The sequence below is a fragment of the Enhydra lutris genome, unplaced genomic scaffold (assembly GCF_002288905.1).
Source record: "Enhydra lutris kenyoni isolate GAN:26980312 unplaced genomic scaffold, ASM228890v2 scaffoldscaffold32, whole genome shotgun sequence".
Classification (NCBI taxonomy): Eukaryota; Metazoa; Chordata; class Mammalia; order Carnivora; family Mustelidae; genus Enhydra; species Enhydra lutris.
In genome coordinates, this window is record NW_019154116.1 from 1,280,529 (window position 1) to 1,302,221 (window position 21,693).

Consider the following 21,693-nt stretch of genomic DNA (forward strand, 5'->3'; position numbering starts at 1 on the left):
GGGCTGAAGGGACATGGTAACTATATTGGTAAATAAGTAAGATCTTTTCTTATCATTTAAAGGTCTTGAAAAAGTGATCATTTATGTAAAACAAAATAATGGCAATGTATGTGGATTAATGCATATGAATAAAATACATGAAATAATAGAACAAAGTTTGAAAGGCAAGAAATGAAAGTATACTATTATAATATTCCTATAATATACAGTGAATGGTATAATATAATCCCACGGTAGACTTTAATAAAGTAAACTGTATACTGAAAGCCCATTGGCCAAACCCCAAACCAAAACTAAATACTAAGAGATATAGCTAATAAGCAAATGAAGGAGGTAAAATAGGTCATAAAAAGTTTTGATTAATCCAAAAGAAGGCATTAAAAGAGATGAGAAGGAACATAGATGGGACAAATAGAAACTAAGCTGAAGATGATAGACTCAAACTTGATTACATGAATTATCATATTAAATGTAAATGGTCTAAATAACCCAGTTAAAATGCAGTGTTTGTATGATTGGATAAAAAGGAAACACCCAAGTCCACCCTCCCTAGAAAAAACTACTTTAAATGTCAAGACACATATAGATTAAAAGTTAAAGTAAAATATGTACCACAATAATCATTTAAAAAATTAGCAATGCTGCTGCAGCAATGGTACATCAGACACAGTAGATTCCAGAGCAAAGAACATTAATACTTCGTAATGGTAAGAGGGAGCAAGTCCTTGAATGGACATGATCGTCCTCAGCCAGGGGCTTACAATGGCCGTGTGTAATGGATAAAGCAGAAGCTCATAGACCCGAAGGAACAAGTAGAAAATCCACAAGTACAGACAGTGATGTCCGTGCCTCTGTCTAGATAATTGATGGCACCAGCAGACAGATGATCTGTGCCGACACAGAAGACTCGAAGAATGCTTTCACTTAGTTTATTTCATTTACACTTACAGGGTACTCCACAAAACAGTAGCAGGATAAACATTCTCCTCAAGGGATGAGGAATTTACCAAGGCAGAACATACTGAGCCGTAAAGCAAGTCTCAATAATTTAAAATTTTCTAGTCATACAAAATATCTTTGTCCGCAATGTAGTGAAATCAGTAACTTATAGCAGAATTAACTCTTGAAAGTCCCCCAATATTTAGAAAATAATTGACATATTTTGATATAGCTCAGGTATCAAAGAAGAAATCAAAAGGGATTTCAGGAATATCTTGAATTGGAAGAAAGTGGAAATGCAAAATGTCAAAATTTGGGAGATGAAGCAAAAATAGTACTATCTGGATATTTATAGCATTAGGGGCTTATATGGGAAACGAATAGTTCTCAAATCAACAAAATCAAAATTTGTGTTAAGAATGAGCAAGTTAGGGGCGCCTGGGGGGCTCAGTGGGTTAAGGCCTCTGCCTTCGGCTCAGGTAATGATCCCAGGGTCCTGGGATGGAGCCCGACATCGGGCTCTCTGCTCAGCCGGAAGCCTGCTTCCCCCTCTCTCTGCCTGCCTCTCTGCCTACTGGTGATCTCTGTCTGTCAAATAAATAAATAAATAAAATCTTAAAAAAAAAAAGAATGAGCAAGTTAAAGACAAAGTTAAATAAAAAATAAGTAGAAAAATGAAATAACAAGTAGAGAAAATAAATGTAATAAAAAAGAGAAAAGGAGCAGCAAAATTTAAATGAAATGAAGATCAATAAAATTGATAAATTTTTGCCAGATTGTTTAGGAAAAGAAGAGAGAAGATAGACAATGTTTCATATCAGGAGGAGAAAGATTACATCACTGTAGGTCCTACAGATATTAAGAGAACAAGAAGAGAAAATTATAAGACAATTTATTCCAATAAATTTTACCACTTGAATGAAATGGGAAAAGATCTTGAAAGTCAAAACTACCAAATCTCACTCCAGAAGAGAGAACCTGAACGGGAGCCTGGGAGGCTTAGCCGGTTAATAATCTGACTCTTGATTTCAGTGTAGCTCTTGATCTCAGGGCTGGGAGACCGAGTCCCGCTGTCAGGTTCTGCACTGGTCCTGGAGGCTCCTTAGGATTCTCTCTCTCTCTCTCTCGAAGGGTCATCACTATGACTCTAAAAATAAAAAGAATAGATAACCTGAAGAGCCCTAAAAGAAAAGCAAATTCCTTATCCAGATGGCTTCATACTTAAATTCTACCCAAGAGTTGAGGAGGAAATAATACCAAGTCTACAATAACTCTTACAGGAATTTGAAGAGGAGGAAATACATTTGAATTTGCTCTATGAGGCCACATTACGCGGACAACAAAACTGGACAAAGACGTTGTACTGCTTGGGTTAACCCAAGTTATATGGTGAGTAATAAAATAAAACAAAAGCAGGTAAATTTATCCAAAATAATCTGGAAATGGTGGAAGTGATGGAGTAACACTCTTTTTACTATCAGATGACGTAATCATCTGTGTAAGAAATCCTAGGGACTACACAAAAATCCTACATAAACTCACATGTTTGTTGGATGGCAGGATACAATGTCCACATACAAATATCAATCATTTTTCTGTGTACTTGCAATAAACTAGTGGAAATCAACATTAAAAACTACTATTTGCAGTCGTATCTGAGCCACACGTGCGAGACTTATATACTAAAAATGAAAACATTTCAAGAGAAATCAATGAATATCTAAACGAATAAGTGCATATACACGGTCAGGAATCCCAGGTCGCGACTGCTAAGGTGTCCTTGTTCCCAAGATGGTCTCTTGGTGCTACCCGAGGAAGACCAGCAGGCTTTCGTTTTTGAACAAACTGAGAAACTTATTCCAAAAGTAATTTGCAGTTGCAAAAAGGCTTTGAATTGCCAAAACAACTTTAAATGTGAGAAACAAAGTTGGGGGCCAACATTATCGTATTTCATGACTGAATGCAGCCGTAATCCGGAGACTGTGATCGGCAGCAAATTAGACGAGATCAACAGAAGAGAGCCCAGAAGATGACAACTGCCTGGACGAAGAGCTTTCAGCCATACAAAGGGTTTAGCAGAGGACGGTAGCCTTCTTAAGAAATGGTGCTGGAACAATTGGGTCTGCACATGCAAAGTGACCTTGGATCTGTACATCACAGAGAGAGGGTCGTAGACGGAAATATAAAGCCCAAGACTATGAAAATTTCAGAAGGAATCATAGGAGAAAATCTTTGTGACTTTGAGTTAGGCAAAGATTTCCTAAATATGACATCAAAAGCATGGTCTATAAAAGTAAAAATTTGATAAATGTGACTTCATAAAAATGAAAACTTCTGTTCTTTGAAAGATACTGATAGGATAATGAAAAGACAAGCCCTCGACTGGGGAAAATTGCTAATCTTATATTGACGAGGGGCTCGTCTCCAGAATATATAAATAACTCTCAAAACTCTGGGAAATGAAGACGAGCGATCCAATTAAAAGTGGACAGAATTTGAACGGAGCATTCACCATAGAAGACCAATTAGTGGCAAAGAAGCCCACGGTACAACGGCAGCTCACGCGGCACGGAGATGTGGCCAGTGAGACCGGTCGGGCGGCCTGCACACAGCCGGCAGGTGACCGTGGGGGAAGGGGCGAGCGTGGGTCTGGAGGTGTGCGGGTTTGTATTTACGGAGTGGGCGTCCACTCTGGGAAACGCTGGCATGGGTTTTTGAGTTTTGTATTATTTGTTTTGTATTTAACATCCCTTAATGCATTTTTTAAAAAATTTATTGCTGGTAAAGGGTTATTGCAAAATTATAAAAACATTTCCAAAGAGAATACAGAGGTGGGTCATACGCAGACGGACGGAAGCATGGCGCTGTCCTATGATGTGTAAGGGTCATACCTGCTGGGCCGTCCGGGGCGGTCCTGCCTCGTCCTGCTGCACACTTCACAATCTCTTCATACATAATTTCCCTCTTTTCCCGCTGACCCACTCCACGGGCAGTTTGTGTCTCTGACTTTAGCACAAGCCAGGCCTCAACTCTGAGCGGCCAGCGGGCAATCGTGTCCCTAGACACTCCCGTCCAAAGCACGCTTTTAACGTGAGCAGCCGCATCCTGTCCTTGAAGGAAAATGCAGTAACATTGCATCAGAAAGACTAGAGGAAGAGACACAAATGTCCGTTGGTGTCCCAGTGCTTCCAGTAAGTGCGTCCTACGTGCAGAAGAAGCTGGAGATGATGGGACTCCTAAAACCACGCTTGGAGGTTATCGGTCACAATCTGTTATTTTGTGCTTCTGTCGAATCTTAAATTAATTTGTCTTTTGTTTTCTCCTGGCCAGGTGAAATTTCCTTAAAGGTCTGATACGATACATAAACTTCCTTTTTATCTTATATGACGTGTACTTATTCATTCATGAAATATGTGAAGGACGGTTATTTCTTTTATTTCCTATTGATTTAAGTGTTCGGTCACGCTGTGGTAAAGAAACAACTAAAATGAGCCCCGCCTGAAGTGGAACATGTGCTCACAGGTACATGCAGGTGTAAGTGCAGATGACTCAGCCGTTCCTTGCTGTGTGCCTACCCCAGAGAAGAGACACGTGTTACCGCAGAGGCGAGGACTCAAATGTTCATGGCAATTTATTTGTGACAGCTCATACCCAGACCCGACGCTGACCGCCGTCGACACATGGAGGCATCGACCTGGGTGTGTCTCCAGGGGAAACTACTCAGTGATATTCGGGGGAAAGACCAGCGATTAAGGGTTGCACTTGTCGTAATGAGTGTGGAATCGCTGTGTTGCGCACCTGAAAGTGATAGAACACTGTATGTTAGCTAACTGGAATTTAAAGAAAAATTAAAAAAAAAAAAAAGGAAAAACCAACTATTGCGATGCCCGACGACAAGGCTGAATCTCAAAGGCACGATGGAGAAAGCCGGGCGAAGATGGATACGTCACACACTCACTCACAGAACAATTCACACACCGTGTTATAAGCGTGTGGCTACTCACAGAGGATAGAAACCTCCGGAGACGGCCAGCGGACTGGTGAGGGTCTGCGGGGGAGACAGGAGGAGCAGGCAGGGGCGACCCAGCAGCGAAACCGCAAAGCGAAACTCGGAGGAGACGTGTATGGTCATTATTTGGTATATTTGGTGGTTTTAAGTGAATGATCTGTATTACAAACTTCAGAGAATCTGTTTTAAAGAAGAGCTACTGTGATTCATATGCTAGTGACTAACACAAATGTAATGTGTGAACACACGTGTGCTGTGTCTGAGTGAAATTTCAAGGACACTGAGTCTTGAATAATGGCTCGACGGGAATGAGCCTTTTCCACTCGCCCGTCGGAAGAGCTCCCTGGGCTCTGGTGGACGACAGATCCCCCGGACCGGGGCCCAGATGGTGCTGTGACTCTGTGCACCTTTGCAGATGGTTGGGGACCTCCCTCCAGGGACAGAGGATGTCTGTAACACCCAGACCCGGAGAAGGGCTCTGTCCCGGGAGGACAGTGTGCGGCGTGCCCGAGCTCTGCTGTGCCTGCGTCCCCTCTGCACCGGCAGCCCTGCCTGCTCCCATCTCCGAGGCACACGCCTGTGTGCGCGGGGCGTGCCTGGATCCGGGTCACTGCTGTGCGTGCGAGTCTCATCGTCACTGTTTGCCTCAACAGTTGTAACATTCCTGTGGCATCTCAGCGCCCTGTTTGATTTTAAGGTCGTTTATTCCTCATGGCAGACCTGGTCACGAAATGTTGTCTGTGTGATAAAATTGTACTTTGCTTTCTCGTCAGCCCAAAATAGTTTCCCTCTTGTAAGGAGCCCCCATTTCCAAGAGAGCCCCAGGGATGTCCCTGGGCCGGGCCACAGAGATGCTCAGAGTGCTGGAAAGCAGCGCGTGGTACTTAGATGTGGTCTGAACCGCAGAGCCTTTCCGGAGTGCAGGTGTGGGCAGTGAGCGACAAAGGCTGGGTGGGGACATCGTCCCAGAGCCTCAGCTGGGCCGCTGGGCCAGTCTGCCCGCTCATGCTCGGGCACACGGCAGAAGGGACCATCTCGCTGTGATAATGACGAAGCACGCGTCACCTCCTGCTTTCAGAGACTTTTGTGCGCAGACACCCATGCTTTACAGGACCCAGCCCTCACCCCACGTGTCGCTCTGTGAATCGGAAACCACGAGTGGGCACGTGAGACTGTGTGACTCAAGTCGTTAGCCAGCCTGAGTAAAACGACAGACACAAAACGCAGAGAGACTCTCCCTGTGACTCCGAGCGCGCTTCCAAGCCCTCCCTGGGGCTCGCATCGGTGACGCTGCGCTCTGGGCGGGGCAGCCTCTTGGGCTCCACCGCGGCTGGCACCGCTGGGTGCACAGGGGCCACGGGCTCTCACGGAAGCAGCCAACGTAGGCTGGGAGACTTTGAATGGCAGGTGGACGGTAAAGGGCAGGCAGAGCGGAGATGGACGTCCAGGGTGGGGTTGATGGATACGCCCATCCCCGTCAGAGCCAGGCTCCCTCTGCGTGCTCGGCCGCCCGCGGTGGCTGCAGTAAGGGTGTGTCCCCGGTTAGACTCTGCGCGCTGGATGGGGGTGTCGGAGCCACTGCCCCTGGTCCCACGAGACAGTCACCCCTCATGCTCGGCTCGGATTCGGTTTTGCGGGCTGACATGAAAGCGCGTCCGCAGGTTCTCTTGGAATCCGAAGTGTCCACCAGCTTTCCGCTCTCCCAGCTCAGCGAGCGACCGTGAGCGCGGGTGGGAGTGTCTCCTACAGCTCCCAGGGCTGCAGGCGACAGCCCTGGCGGGGTCCCCTCTGGCTGGGCAATTGCCGGCCGTGGCAGGGCGGGGTTGACATCTCCGCCCTTGGTTGGACAGGCCGTGCGCGGCTTGTAGGAAGGTCAGCACCGGCCCCGGTGTCGCCCCACGGACGCGCTGACCCGCCCCGGCTCTTCCGGCCGCCCTGCGACGTCACTTCGCTCCCTTGCCCTAGGGCGGGCGTGGGTACCGTCTCCCGTGGGGTGACACCCCCACGACCTGACCCCCGGTGGCGGGGCCCGTGGTCACTGGGAGCTGCCACGGTCCCTCGCCGATTTACCGTGCGTGAAGCTGCAGGCGCTGGGGTAGCGCGGGCGTCCGCGGCAGCGCATCCCTGCCGAAGGTGACCCTGGGCTCGGCTCTGTTGCGAGCATCAAAGGACATATCCCGCCACCGGGTCTGCTGTGGCCGCGCGGGAGGGTGCGGGGAGCCGCGGGCTGCAGAGGCCCCCGCTTCTCCGGCCGAAGGTCACACCGCTTACACAAGTCGGGGTGTTCCTGCCAGGTCACCTGGGGCCATCCCGGCACCTCCCCTCCCGAGGCGGTGGCAGTTTTCAGTGGCGCCTGGACAGCCTCGTGGCTGCCGGCAGCCCCCTCCACGGCACGGGTCAGGCCGAGGGCCCCTGAGCCAGCAAGGTTTGCTCATCTGAAGCGGGTGCTGTGCCCTCCCGAGATGATAACCCCCCTTCTCAGCTCCCGGATGGTGTAAGGGGGTTCTGGGTGGGGTGGAGGAGCGGGGCACTGAGGCACCTGCCCTCCAAGGCCAGGCTCCCACGTTCATTCCCCTGTGGCTGGACGGTCAGATCAAAGTACCACCCCTGCCTCTCCCCTCTGCTGTCCTGTCCTCTGTCCCTCTGTCCTTCTCACTCTCTCTCCCTCCCTCGCTCCCTCCCTCTCCCTCCCTATGTCTCTCCCTCCCTCCCTGTTCTTTCTGGTGACATGTCAACCTCTGGTAAGGGTTGCAGGATGAGAGTCCCTTGGGCTCTCCTAACTGACCTCAGCCTCTGCTGGGGGGTTTCCCACTTGCACCCACACTGGAAGGCCTTTCCCAGGACAGTCCCAGAGGCCCGCGACTTTTCCTGCAATTTTCACAAATGCTTTCCTTTTCAAGGCAGAATCTTCCAGATCAATCTCAGTCATTCAGTTACTAAAGCAAATATAATACAAATTGTAAGGGTTTGCAGGCGAGGTAAACACGACACCAGGCGAGGTGGGCACAAGGCAAGATTTATTAAAGGCGTCTCCAGCGAAGTTTCGGGGCTCAGGAGAAGGGGAGCCAGGAAAGTCGCGCTGGGAGAAGGCGGGCACCCTTGGGTGAGGTTCTGAGACTCTGGAAGGTGGAGTCGGGGAAGTCGTGCTGGGAGGGAGTCGGCGGGGTCTCTTAGCGGGCCAAGGCAGGGCATGGGCTCACATCCACACATGGTAGGGTATTTGGTGATCAGAGGGTGTGGGGTGGGGGGTCCTGATACTTCTGTTCCCTGCATAGGTATCAGGTTACCTGTGGAGACGTGACCTGGGCGTACATCCTTTTGGCGGGAGAGTCAAGGGTTGAGGAAGGTGGGGGAGGGGGCTGGCAGATGGCAGCCCCGGTGGTCATTTCTATTGTTCCTCCTGCATTCCAGGAGCCACCGACCCAACACAAATATAAAATAAAAACAAATGAAAAGTCAGTGTCTGCATGTATGCTTCCTGCGTGAGGCCCAGCGATGTCAATCCCCCCTCGCTTCCTTACGAAGGTGCCTCAGGAACAGCCCGACGCTGTCTTCCTTTTTAAGCTTAACATCTTCAGTGTGTCCAAATTACACTAAGACTTTCTTTTCAGCTCACATTATTGTGCTTGGGTTGCCTGCTTTGAGATGCCTGTGTTTCTGCTTCACACCAGAGACAAACTGATGCTCGAGGGGGCCCTGGGCAGAGCCCCGTCCCCTCCGCTGGCAGGCGAGGCTGGGGTGTGGGACAGCGGTACAGGCTGGTTTGCACTAAAGGCTCCTCATCCGACGTGAACCCTTCGTGGAGCATCGTTGTCGTCAAGGGGCACTGGGGAACCCTTTGTGACACCCAGTACAGCTGGGGTCTCTGGGCTGAGTGGGGCTCCCCCTCCTGCCTCCCGTACGGGTGCAGACCCTAATCCCTCTCTGTGCGTGCACCCCTCGCTCTGCCCATCGGGGAGCTCAGGTCCTGCGCAGTGACAGGAGGATGTGCCCAGAGATTGCAGATGACTATCGTCAACAGCCAAACTACGGGAAGAGCCCAGATGTCCATCGGCGGATGACGGGACGAAGAAGAGATGGGCCCCACACAAGGGATGTGACTCGGCCTTCAGAGGACGAACTCTGGCTGCGTGCCTCGAGGTGGATGGAACTGGAGGGTATTTTTCTGAGCAAAATAAGTTAATCAGAGAAAGACAATTATCATGATTTCACTCGTACGTGGAGTTTAAGAAACAAAACAGATGGACTCAGGGGAAGGGAAAGAAAAGTAAAATAAGATGAAATCAGAGAAGGAGACAAACCATGAGAGACTCTTACCTCTGGGAAACACAGGAGGGCTGCTGGAGGGGTGGGGGAGGGGGCTGGGGTTGCTGGGGGAGGGGCATGAGGAGGACACGTGTGTGATGAGCCCTGGGTGTGACATGCGGCTGATGAATCCGTGACCTCTGCCTCTGAAAACAATAATATATTATATGTTAATTAATTGAAGTTAAATTTAAAAAAATTTAAAAAAATTGCCGATGAGCCTAAATCCAAGCTCCCAGGGCACAGGACGTCAAGCCAAGCCCCAGGGAAAGGGGTGCCAGTCCCGGCAGGGGGGATGGGCTGGGCGGGGTCTCCCCTCCCCCGCTGAACCAAGGATTCTCATCCCTGCATACGGTGTTGTTCCTTTGTGTCGCGGTAAAAATCCCCAAATTAGAAGAAAAGGACCCACCCATCACATTCTTTTATATGTTACAAGAACTTGTGTACAAATAATAACTTTTCGGGAGCTCCCCGGATTACAGACTTCCCGGGAGCTGAGCTTGTGCCTGTCCTGGGCCCAGCCAGCTCGGGCAGCGTGGCCCCAGGGCCCCATCAGGGGAGAAGGAATCAGCGTGGACCTACTCCCTCTCCTCGTGAATGTGCACAGGAGGGTGCTTTAATTTCTGTGATTTATTTTACTCTTTACTCCTTTACTTAGGGCTAAGCTCGAAGAAAAAGAGACCGGGGTAAATCACCGATTAATGTGTTAACAATTTTAGAACCATCTACTGGCCATACGTCTCACAGTTGGCCAGAGCATTTGTGGTTTTTAAAAATCTTATTTTATTTCATTTTGCCATGGTCTTAAGTTCCTGGGCACCTTTCTCTAGAGCTTTACTGCATTTCTCACACATTTCTCAATAATCCTATAGTAGCTGGTGATGGGATAAGGGCTCGGAATCCCCCAGACAAATGATAAATTCCAATAGAAGTGGAAGTGGAGTAGCATCCATGAAAGTTAAAGACAGAACTCCTGGGCGGTCCGGCACTGCCGCTCCCAGTACGTCCCCCGCAGACGTGAGCGTGGGGACTCAGTGGACGCGAGCTCCCATGGGCACAGCAGCGCAGGGAGGAAGAACAGCCCCGGGTCTGCGGCAGTCGGATGGACGACGTGTCACCTACACAAACACGGAGTTCCTGAGCCACAGACGGGAATGACGTTTTGCCACAACACGGTTGTAAAACTTGAAAACACGAATGCAACAGGGCCGCGGCCAGTTGCTGCCTGATCCACCAGCACGAGGTGCCTGCGACAGGCCAACGGGTGAGGTGCTGAACGGGGTGGGAGGAGGGAGCAGAGGATTTGCTGCTTGTGTGGGGAGGACGAAAGGGTTAGAGCCACAGGTGGAGACCCAGTGTCGTGACTGGATTCAGTGCCGCCAAATGCCCGCATAGATGTGGCTAAAACGGTAACTACTGTTACATATGACTTATCACAATGAACATTAATACCTTCTACGGTTTGTTTTTAAGATTTTATTATTTGAGAGAGAGAGAGAGAGAGAAAGTGCACCCAGGGGTGGGAACAGAGGGACAGGGACAAGCAGACTCTGGGCTGAGTGCAGAACTCGATGCGGGGCTCAACCCCAGGACCCCAAGGTCATGATCAGAGCCGCATCGAGCAGTCGGATGCCCGACTGGCCGAGCCACCCGGGAGCCCCACCCTGCAGGATCTGTGTGTGCTTGGAGCTCACCGTCAACATCGCAATCCTAGTGTTTGACAGATCATTTCTGGTTGTTCGCAGAGAGCAGCGAAGGGCTCCCTGTTTCCTTAGTAAGCCTTCCCTCGTTGCCACCTAGTCCTGCAAGGTGGACCTTGGGGCTGCAGCTCTGACAGGGACAGCGGGCAGCCCACAGTCGGCCCAGCAGCACTTGCTTCGGGCGTTTCCCTGTGTGCGAAGCGCAAGGGGGACGGTGAGGTGCTGCCGCAGAAGCCGTCCGGGGGACAGGAAGGCGGCGCTGCCTGTGCCGGTTTGCCACCTGCTTGGTAATCCAGCCGCGCCAGCTGAGGCTTCAGGATCTGAAGCTGGTGCGCGTTCCCAGAAGACTTCCGTCTTCCAGGCACGTCCTGTGCGTGAGATGGCCCTCGTTGCTGCTGTCGCCTCGGGGTGGATATCCTATCTATTTTACAGGTAAGAAAACCAAGTTTTAGAGCAGTGAGCAGGCTCCTTTGCACCTGGACTGACGGGACCGCAACGCCAGGCTCTGAAGCCACGCCCGGCGCCCCGGAGACCACCGCGACGTGCCTGGGAGGCACCCGTGTCCCATGGAGGAGTGCGCAGACAGACGAACGAAAGCGAACGTGCGGTCAGAACCCAACGCGGACCGAGTCAAAACGATGCGTAAATCACTGGGGTACAGAACCCGGCCCTTAAAATCCCACCCAATATTTCTGCGCTCACGTGAATGACGGTGCCGTATTCAAATGATCAACTTGGTGTCAAGATACACACTTTTTAAAGCTAATTTAAGGATTCAAAGTTAGAAATCATTCTGCATTTTAGGCATCTCCACAGCGTGAGACACAAAGGACGCACTCTGAGCCCCAACGACTCAACGGCAGGCACCGTGCCCCCATCTCAGCCTGCAGCTCCCCCTCGCCCGTCTGAACGTCGATAATTCACCGTTCGAGGGCAACGGGCCCATTAACACAGAACAGCTTGAGAATACACTCTTCATTGATCAGATAAACAAGTCATGAGATATTTTACTACAAAAAGATGGACCAATTTAGCCCTCTTTTCACCAAAAATGGACTTATATTGAATGTGAAATGGCAAGAAATTTGCTTCCTCAGGGAGCTATCAGAAGAAATACAAAGTGAAAGCATATCATGAAAATGCTTGATCTAACCAGATTTGTACTGGATTCAGCCCACATTTAAGTCCGACCCTGATCAACTAAAGTCCGACGGAGTGTGGGCTGTTTTCTCTTTGTTCATCTTGCTCTGGATCATTTGCAATGTTTTGCTTTATAGCTCTGTCATAATTTTGGCTTTTTCTGGGTGTTTCTTATTGAAATGCATTAATGACATTGGTGACTTAAGCATTATTTGTTATAATTCTAAGATCATCTTAGGTAAATGACTGACTTGACTTTAAATCTATTTCATGAAAATTTTAAATTTTTAAAAAATGTTTTATTTATTTATTTGACAGAGATCACAAGTAGGCAGAGAGGCAGGCAGAGAGAGGGGGAAGCAGACTCCCTGCTAAGCAGAGAGCCCGATGCCGGGCTCGATCCCAGGACGCTGGGATCATGACCTGAGCCGAAGGCAGAAGCTTTAATCCACTGAGCCACCCAGGTGCCCCTAAATTATTTTTTACTTAGAAATATAACAGTTATCATGGTAGCAAAGATGTATTTATGCAGTGCTGACTTTCTATGTGTTACAGCAACGGCCCCACAACAACTATGCGGAAGGCAGGTAGAATCCGGGAAGCTGGGATCGGTCTTTCCAACATTCTCTCTGAGTAAGTAGTCAGAGAACCCCCTCCTACAGAGATTCGGACCCTGCCAGGTGAAGTGAGGCATACTGACAAAGCCCGTGAGTGCAGAGTGGCAAGTGAGCATGGGGCCACCTGGGCTGCGGGGCGTGGTTCTGGGGACGCTGGGCAGAGCAATCACTCCGGCACATAGTCACGGCTGTCCTTGGAATGCCCGATGAGGAGTCTACAGGACTGTGTGGAGCAGTCCCACTGCTACAGGGGAAGCCATCCCAGGACTGAGGGTGTCTGCCGATGTCTGTCCGATGGTCAGAACCTGTGTGTTCAGGGCCCCACGTGGTGGAACAGGAGACAAGTCCCAGGTAGACTGAGGGACTATATTAGAGGTTCCTGCAAAGTCAGGACTTCGGAAGAATGGGAACTTCCATAGAAGGTTGAAGGAAACACGCCCTTTTGGAGCAGGTTGCCCCTTGTGGTTTCGACGCTGGTGGACGGTCAAAGGAAGAAATCCTATCCATTCTGCTACACTGAAGCAGAAGCAAACATGGGTCTTTACTGAAGGAATACACTTTAAACAAGAACAATGACTTCAAAGAGTTTCACAGATGAAGTTCCATGAAACATGAGATCAAAACATAGAGAAAATGAATCGTTACAACAAAGAAGAGGCAGAAACACACACACATCAGATGCTAGAATCACAAAAAAGATAAAAAAATGCATATATGTAATACATTTAAAAAAACAAAAAAGGAAATTTATAATATGAAGTAGCAGAAGCTATCAAAACTGACACATCGAGTTGACAGCCAAATACGACTTCCAGAAATTAAAAATACAATAAATCAAACAGGGGGTGGGTCACATGGAAGTTCAGAGACAGAATTGGAGCTGAAGTTATTACACGTGAAATCTGGAGGACTGATCTTGGGAAATGCCCCAGAATGCCCCACCCAGTTAGAAAGAGGTGAATGATAAGCAGGAGCTGAAAGGATCCAGCGCAGAGACTAGGGATGGGGTGAAGAGGAGATGCGCAGACCGGCACACCAGGGATGCTCCAGAATTAATAGCAGACACCAGATCTCAAGTTCATGAAGCTCCACGAATCCCAAGCAAGATAAAAAGAAATTCACACCTGGGTACAATCATGTGAGTGAAAAGCCCTACGGAGGAGAGTAAAACTGGTCTTCTCAAGAAGAAACAGAGGTTTACTGCACAGGCGAGAGCCATCAGACAGCAGTAAGCTGAGGACCTCTCAGAGTTTACACAGATGGGGGACTGGTTCATACGTCAGGCAGCCAGGGTGGGGAAGCCTCATCGTGCCTGAGGCACCAGGGATAGTGAGCAGGAGGCCATCCCTGCCGCAGTGCAGCTAAATGAGCCCAGGCTGTGTGCCACTCAGACATTCTCTCACAAAGCTCTACAAAGGTAGTTCTCTAAACAGCTAACTAATTCCAGAAACTGAAATGCAAGCAAAAAAATTTGTACAGTATTTTCTAAAGGAATACAACACAATCTAGCATCAATGATTTAAAATCAACAATTTCCAACACCCAGGAAAAATATATCAGGCATGCGTAGAAGTGGGAAAGTGACCCGGGACCAGGAGAAACATCAGTCTGGGTGAGAGCTATTGAAAAGCTGGCCGCCCCTGCCTGTGCCCCCCTCTCACTGTGTCTCTCTCCATCAAATACATAAGTAACATCTTAAAAAAAAAAAAAAAGCTGGCTTCTTGTTAGCAATCACAGAGGCCAGAATAGAGTGGCCCAACATCTTCCAAGGGCTAGAAGAAAATAACTCTTCAGCCCTCAATATTATATCCAGTGAACATACTGTTTCAGAATGGAGGCAAATGAAGACATTATCGGATATAACTAAAAGCACTTGTCACCGGCAGATGTCCGTACTACAGAAGTGCTGATGGTAGTTCTTCAGGACGCAGAATTGCACCAGATGGAAGCCAGAATATGAGAAAAAATAGAGCAGCAGAAATGGCAGATATCTGAATAAATTCAAAATGCTCTTTTTCTTTTTGCTTTTCCCTCTTGATTTTATATAGACCATAAAACTACTTAAAAGAAAAACTGTAACATTCTCTCATGGGTTTATGATGTATGTAGTTGTATTTTACATAATTTTTCTAACATAAAGGGTAGGAAACATGGATATGATTGTGTCAAGGTTTCAATATTTTATATGTTAAGGTTTCAATATTTACCTGAAAATGGACCCATTAAAAGTTAAGAATGTATATTGTGAACTCTAGAACAGCCATGACAAGAAATGGAATTCTATAAAATTTGTAGGAGTGTGAGGTGTGACAATAGGCCAAAGGAAGGAATGAAGAGAGATTGATGATAGACAGATAGATAGATAGGTAAATGATAGACATAGATAGATAATCGATGACAGATAGGTGATAGAAGACCGGTGATAGATGATAGACAGATGGTGGAGAGGGATGACAAACAAATAAGCATAGATGACAGATGACTTAGATGAAAGACAAATGATAGGTAGATAGATGGCTCTTGAGCTTGAATCAATCGAAGAGGCACAATTTCATAAAAACATTAAATGAATCTAAAATAAAGTGGAATTGAAGACAACAAAGATCAAATAGAAAATACGGAAAACACCTTGCAAGACGTAGATTTAAATCCAAGTCATCAATAATGAGACTACCTGGAAATAGCTTGAAAATTCTGGTTAAAAGTCACATGTTGTAAACACGGATAAGAAAGCAAGATCCAACTAAATCAGTACACAAGAAACTCACTTTAGGGGCGCCTGGGTGGCTCAGTGGGTTAAGCCTCTGCCTTCGGCTCAGGTCATGATTCCAGGGTCCTGGGATTGAGCCTCACATAGGGCTCTCTGCTCAGTGGGAAGCTGGCTCTCCCCACCCCCCCACCCGCCTGCTTCTCTGCCTGCTTATGATCTCTGTCAAATAAATAAATTAAAAAAAATTAAAAAAAAAAAGAAACTCACTTTAAAAGTAAAACGGTAATAAATTACAAGTAAAGGATGGGGGCTTATCTATCATGTAGATGCTAACCATAGGAAAGCTGAATTGGCTGGATATCAGAATATCAGAATATCAGAAAATTTGAATTCCAGAATAGGGAATATCACCAGGATAAAGGGGAACGATTTGCCAACAATAAGGGGGTCAATTCATGACAAGAACACAACAGTCCAAAATGCATATGGCACAACAGCAGGGTTTCAAAGGACATGGAACAAGGACTGATGGGAATGAAAAGAGAAACAGAATAATCCACAATCATAATTACAAATGCCACCACTCCTCTCAGAAATTGGTAGGACAAAGTTGATAGAAAATCTGTAAATGAAAAGTTTGAATAGCACTATCAACCAACTTAATTTTCAAAAACACAGACAAGTTCCCAAGGTAAATCATGTTCTGGGCCCTAAGTAAGACTCCACAAATTCAAAAGGATTGACATAATAAAAAGTATGTCTTTGGTTGTTAATGAAATTAATGTATAAATCATTAACAAGATGTTTGAAATTTCTTCACATGCTTGTAAGTTAAACCACCCAGTCCTAAATAGATTATGCATCTCACCTCCCTCCCCCAATATGAGAAATTAGCAAGTGTTCTGATATGAATGAAAATGAAAACACAACACACCAATATGCAGCTAAAGCTGTGCATAGAGGAACATTTATAGCATTTAATGCTCTTATTAGATAAAGAGAAAGCCTCGTGTTGATTATCTAAGCTTCTTATAAAAACTAGAAAAAGAAGAACAAATTAAGCCTAAGACAAGCTGAAAGGAAGGACTAGAAATCAGAAAGATGGTAGAGAAAAGTGGGTGACATACAAGACTCGCTCTTTGGAAAGATCAACTCTGTGATCAACCTCTCGCCATGATGATCATCTATTTGGACTTGTGTGTGCAGTGAGTGGTGGCGATACAAGGCTGCTGATAAGGGGGCCAGGGGAGTGTGCAGGTGGGCTGGGGCTGTGCTTTAGTAGTTCAGAAGAGACACGGGAGCGGTTGGTCACATTTTTCTGGGATTATGGTAAGAAATGTATGAATTTTTACTTTTCTTCCATTTCTTGGATCATGTGTATTCTCCTCCAGTATCCGTGAATAGCAACCTGTCATCTTTTGCCTATGGGGCTCCTGTGGCACCGTGGTCATCCAAGCACTTTTTTCCACTCCTCTCCTGGCCCTGGACTCACCCTAGGAGTTGAGCCTTCCAGGAAGTGTGCTCACACTGCAGATACAGTTCTGTGCAGGACTGGGGGCCATGCGCTGCCGCCATCTTGCTGAGGCTACATGATTGATGACCCAGCTTCTTGCCCTGGGGCCCCTCCCTCAGCCCAGGCCTGCCCCCACAGTGACGGACATCTCAGGATCCCAAATAGGAGGAGTTTTCACACTTAACTGCAGCCTCAGTGCCCCATTCTGTCCTGAGCTAGGACATCCCTCCTGGCCCCAAGTACTCACACAAATCCCAGGTCTGCAATGGTGCCCTTTTCTCCCGCAGAGTTATGGTGGTGGTTGACCGTGTGCAAACTCCCTGCCATGTCGGGGATGCTCTGAGGGTGTGTGTGTGCGTACGAGGAGGAGGTGAGCTTGCACACCCACTTTACCACTTGGAACCACAAATCTGTAAAACTGGTTGGTAACCGATCACCCTGACGATTGAGGAACTCCAGCTCATGTCGGGATGTTTGCGATCGGCTTATGGTGCACAGAGATGCTCTAGGTCGCCACGCCATGAGTAGATATCAGGACGGCTGCCTGGCTTGCCTGCCCTCCTTCACAGGCTCCCATCAGTGCCCAACAGAGAGGTGCTCCTGGGGGCGTGGCCACATGGTCCATCTGGAGCTGCGCTCCTCCGTGTGGGGGCACTGAGTCTGTGGCCCTCCGTCTGCCCACCTCCACCTGCCCGGTCACTCCCGGTGCTTCGTGCAGGGACCTGCTGGCTGTGGGCAGGAGGGTCAGGCAGGTCCAGCTGTGATGCATCCCTCCGTTGCTGACATCTGACCCTCTAGCTCTAGCTGGCCTGTGCTTCCTCACGACCATGTCTGCGCTGCTCTCCCAGGACCTTTTGGATGGTGATGGCTTCTCAGGCCACAGGACCCAGGACAAGCAGGTCCCAAGCAGTTGGCGCTCAGCTCTCAGCCTGCGAAGTGAATGGATGGGCCAAGTGGGGAGGAGGACGCTGTCTCTGGAGGCCAGCTCTCCTGCCAGCTGTGCTCCTTCTCCTGCCTGTAGAAGGTCCTTTCCCTTCCTTTTTTTTTTTTTTTTTTTGGTCCTTTCCCTTCCTTGAAGACACACCTGGTTGCCCAGGGCAGTCCCTCCAGGGCTGGGCTCCAAACTTGGGTCAGCCTCTCTCTGCCTCTCCCTGGCCCAGACTTTTCTGTTGCTCAGCAAGACCGCGCTGGGCACACAGATTAACAGTTGCACGAAACAGTCACAGTTTCCTTCGATCGTGGGGCTCATCTTTAAAATGCGAGTGGATTTGGGACAGTCTGAGCACTGTGCTATCTGCCAAAATGCCTCCTTCAGCAACACAGGTCAGCAGCCTCTGGACTTGGAAAACAGAGTTTGCTGTGAGATGGAGGTTTTTAGAGAAAAAGGACTGAATTAAAAAATTACAATTCAAACTCATATAATTTAACTTGTTCTGTGCTCAATCAATCTTGGCATCACGATACTGTTTTTTTTTTTTAAAGGTAGCACGGTTTCCTTGAACTCTGAGTATATTAGCTATAAGTTATAAATGTGGATGCATCTAGGTTTATGTACTAATGTTTATTATAAATTGGACAATTTCTCAGGGGAAGAACAACATAAATTAATCTTGTAGGTTTTGATGTCTTAAAGTAAAAAAGTGAATTGAACAGAAACTCATTGATATTTAGAAAACAGTAGACATATCTTGCAGTTTATTTCTTCTCCTGCTGAAAACATTTGGGATTTAAACAACTATTTCTTTTAAAGTGCAGACAAAAAAAGATTGTACTTCTGACAAGAAGGCTCCCTGGAGAAAGAGCCTTGCGTGGAGGAAATGAGTCTCGCCGAAGCCGGAACCCCTTCCTTCATGCTCTCCAGCGGCCGTCTGGGTCGGTGACCCCCGGCTGGGGAGCACTTAAGTTCCTTCCTTTCCCGGGAAAGGCATTTCGGGTGCGGTGGGGGGACTTGCCACCTTCCCCTCTAGGACTGCTGCCCAGATCTTGCCCAGCGCATGGCGTCTCAGGTGAATGAGGCCCCGACGAGACCCCCGTGGCGGCAGTCACCAGTGCCCTCGGGGCTCGGGGCCCCCTAAGGCAGGTGTGCATCCACGTGGGAATGGAGGCCCATCCACGGAAGACACGGTCCCTGCTGATTCGTGGTTTATCAGACCCGCCTGCACTGTCCTTGCTGTTTTGGTTTTATTTTTGGGTTTGTAGGTGGTTGTTTTTCAGGCAACAGTCTCCAAAACCGAAACGACGTGAGGACAGTGATTAGTCTGCTCCCTTTGGCCACTTCCTCGGCGGACTGCGTCGGTTTTCTCCTCCAGTGGTTTACCGCAGCCTTTCCGGCCGCGCCGTGATCACAGTGCGGCATCCCATCGATTACTCCAAACAGATCCAAATACGGCCGAGAGCGGCCCGCCCCACACGGCGGCCGGGGAGACCAGCCGGGGCAGCCGCCCGTTGCTCCAGATACGAAAATCAATAGGATAATTCAGAGTGTAGGAAGTCAAGTTTACTTATTTGTATTTACGTTCAAAATGGGAAGAAAGACCGATCGCTTCTTCTTGCTGCACATTTCTAGCAAAAGCCAAGAATTTTCCTCAAACGTGAAAAATAAGGCAGCCAGTCCATCAATGGTTTTCAAGGTTTCAGTGTCAGAAAATTGCGGTGATTAGAGGTGCTTACCGTGGAGGAGAAGTACTGAGCAGAGGAGAAAAAGGAACTGGATAAATCTAATATAATCAATGGTTTCAGTTCATTCTAAGAAGAAATAAGGAAAAACACCACCCCTGTAATTGTGAGAAACGGCCGCTGCTGGAGTGACGGTGGACAGGGGCGATGCATGAGAGTCCCGGCCTAAGTAGGGGAAGCGGGGAACGGTCTGGTGCTGGCGGACAGAGACACGTGTCTCCCCGAGGTGGGACCTTGGGGGTCTTTGTTACAATGTGGTTTCACTTTTGCGCCAGGTGGGCGACGTCCCTGACACACACCTTGGGTTTCAGCACCTTCGTGGCGGTCTAGATGGCTGACCCCAAGCCGACCTGGTTTGCTCCCACGGCTGCGTCTCAGAGATAGAGGACTCCAGACCTGTGCGGGGAACAGCCTCCCCTCGGGCAGCTCCGCCTCTGGGCGCACCCGCGGCATGTGCCCACGCCATGGACGGAACGCTTGGGCAACACCAAGGGCCTGGCTTTCCTTGGATCCCAAGGAGCTAGAACAAGACAGCTCGAATCACACGGGAAATCCCGGCCAGTGATGGGGGAGGAGCATCTCTCCTCTCCCTTCCTGAGCCTGGGTTCTGGAAGAGGGGGCTCTAGGGCTGCCACCTGGTAACCTTACGGATAGGGGCCACCTGGCAGAGGGACCTGTCAGTGGGCTCCAGATATTGCTAACATGACATTAAGAAGAAGCAACTAAGTGCTGACACTTGGAACCTGAGGGCTGGGTGCTGGCGAAGGCGGGGGGGACAGAGAGTCCCACAGAGGGGAGGACCGTGGGTCCCCTAGAGGGCACTGTGGTTTCTCCCCTGTAGGTTCTCCTCGGACCGTCTGGCCCTCAGGGTTCCAGGTGCCGCTCTGACCCTGGGACTGAGGCTGCCTCCTGCAGGCCTGCGGGAAGCATCTGTCGGAAGGACACTGCATTTGATAAGGGCCAGGGTCTAAGGTTGGAGGGAGAAGGAAGCAGAAGGGACCGGGATGGGAAGGAGGTGACACAGAAGGACCCATAATGGGCCCCTTGTGTCCTGAGCAGAGCAGCGCCTGGGGTGACACAGGCACGTGGGGTGGACCGTCACTGCCACACTGGGACCCAGAGCTGTGGCCATCATCCGCACGGGCTTGCTCCTGAGCAAACACCTCCAGTGCGTGTCCTGAACCGTGAGGGACTCACCTCTCAGCAGAGCCCTGCAGGGTGCTGGACCCCGGAGAGGAAGAGGAGCGTGGGGAGGCTGTCCTGCGCTGGCTCTGGAAGGCTTGCCGCGTGCTCCTTCGGCTGTCGCAGGAGAAATGGGTCATCAGGGGCCCTTTCTCGGGGAGGGAGGCAGCCCAGAATGTTCTGGAAACAGGCATCACTGGCGGGCCCCTTCCCTGCAAACACCTGCTCCAGGGGCGGCTTCTGGCTCTCACAACAGCACCATCCGCACGGGGGGCCTTGGGCAGAGCCTGTCCCGCGGGCGCCGCTGCCCCAGGATCTCCTGCCTCTGCCCTGCGCCGTCTGAGCGGGATTGCGGGGCGCGGCGGGTGCAGAGCGCGCGGGCGGGAGGTCCTAGCGAGACGCCCCGCAGCCGCCCGCGGCCTCTCCGGGCCGAGGGGCTTCTGGGAGCAGGGCCGGGGCCGCTCAGGGACCGCGGGGCGCCGGGGCCCCGACGCGGCTCCCAGAGAAGCGCCTCCTTACTCACGCGTTTGCCTTCGCAGAGCAACGTGCGCCGGCGAAGGTCGACGCGCGGCGAGGCCGGGGGCGCCGGGGGCAGGGGTGCGCCCTCCCGGGCGGGGCCGGGCCACAGCGTCCGCCTGCGGCTCGCGTGGACCCTGGTCACGGCTCCGTCCCCGCCCGGGCGCCCGCGGGGGCCTCTGCGCAGCGCGTGCCGCTGCCCGCCCCGCCGCGGAGACCGCTCGCTGCCGGGGACAGAGGCGCTGGGCTCGCGCAGGGCAACTTAACTCCCGTCTCCCGAGGCTGGAGCCGCCGCTGGCCCGGGCCCCATTGTGCGAAGGATGAGGGGCGCGCGCAGGCAGGAGCGCACGGGCACGCGCGCGACCCCCGCCGGGAGAGCCGGCCCG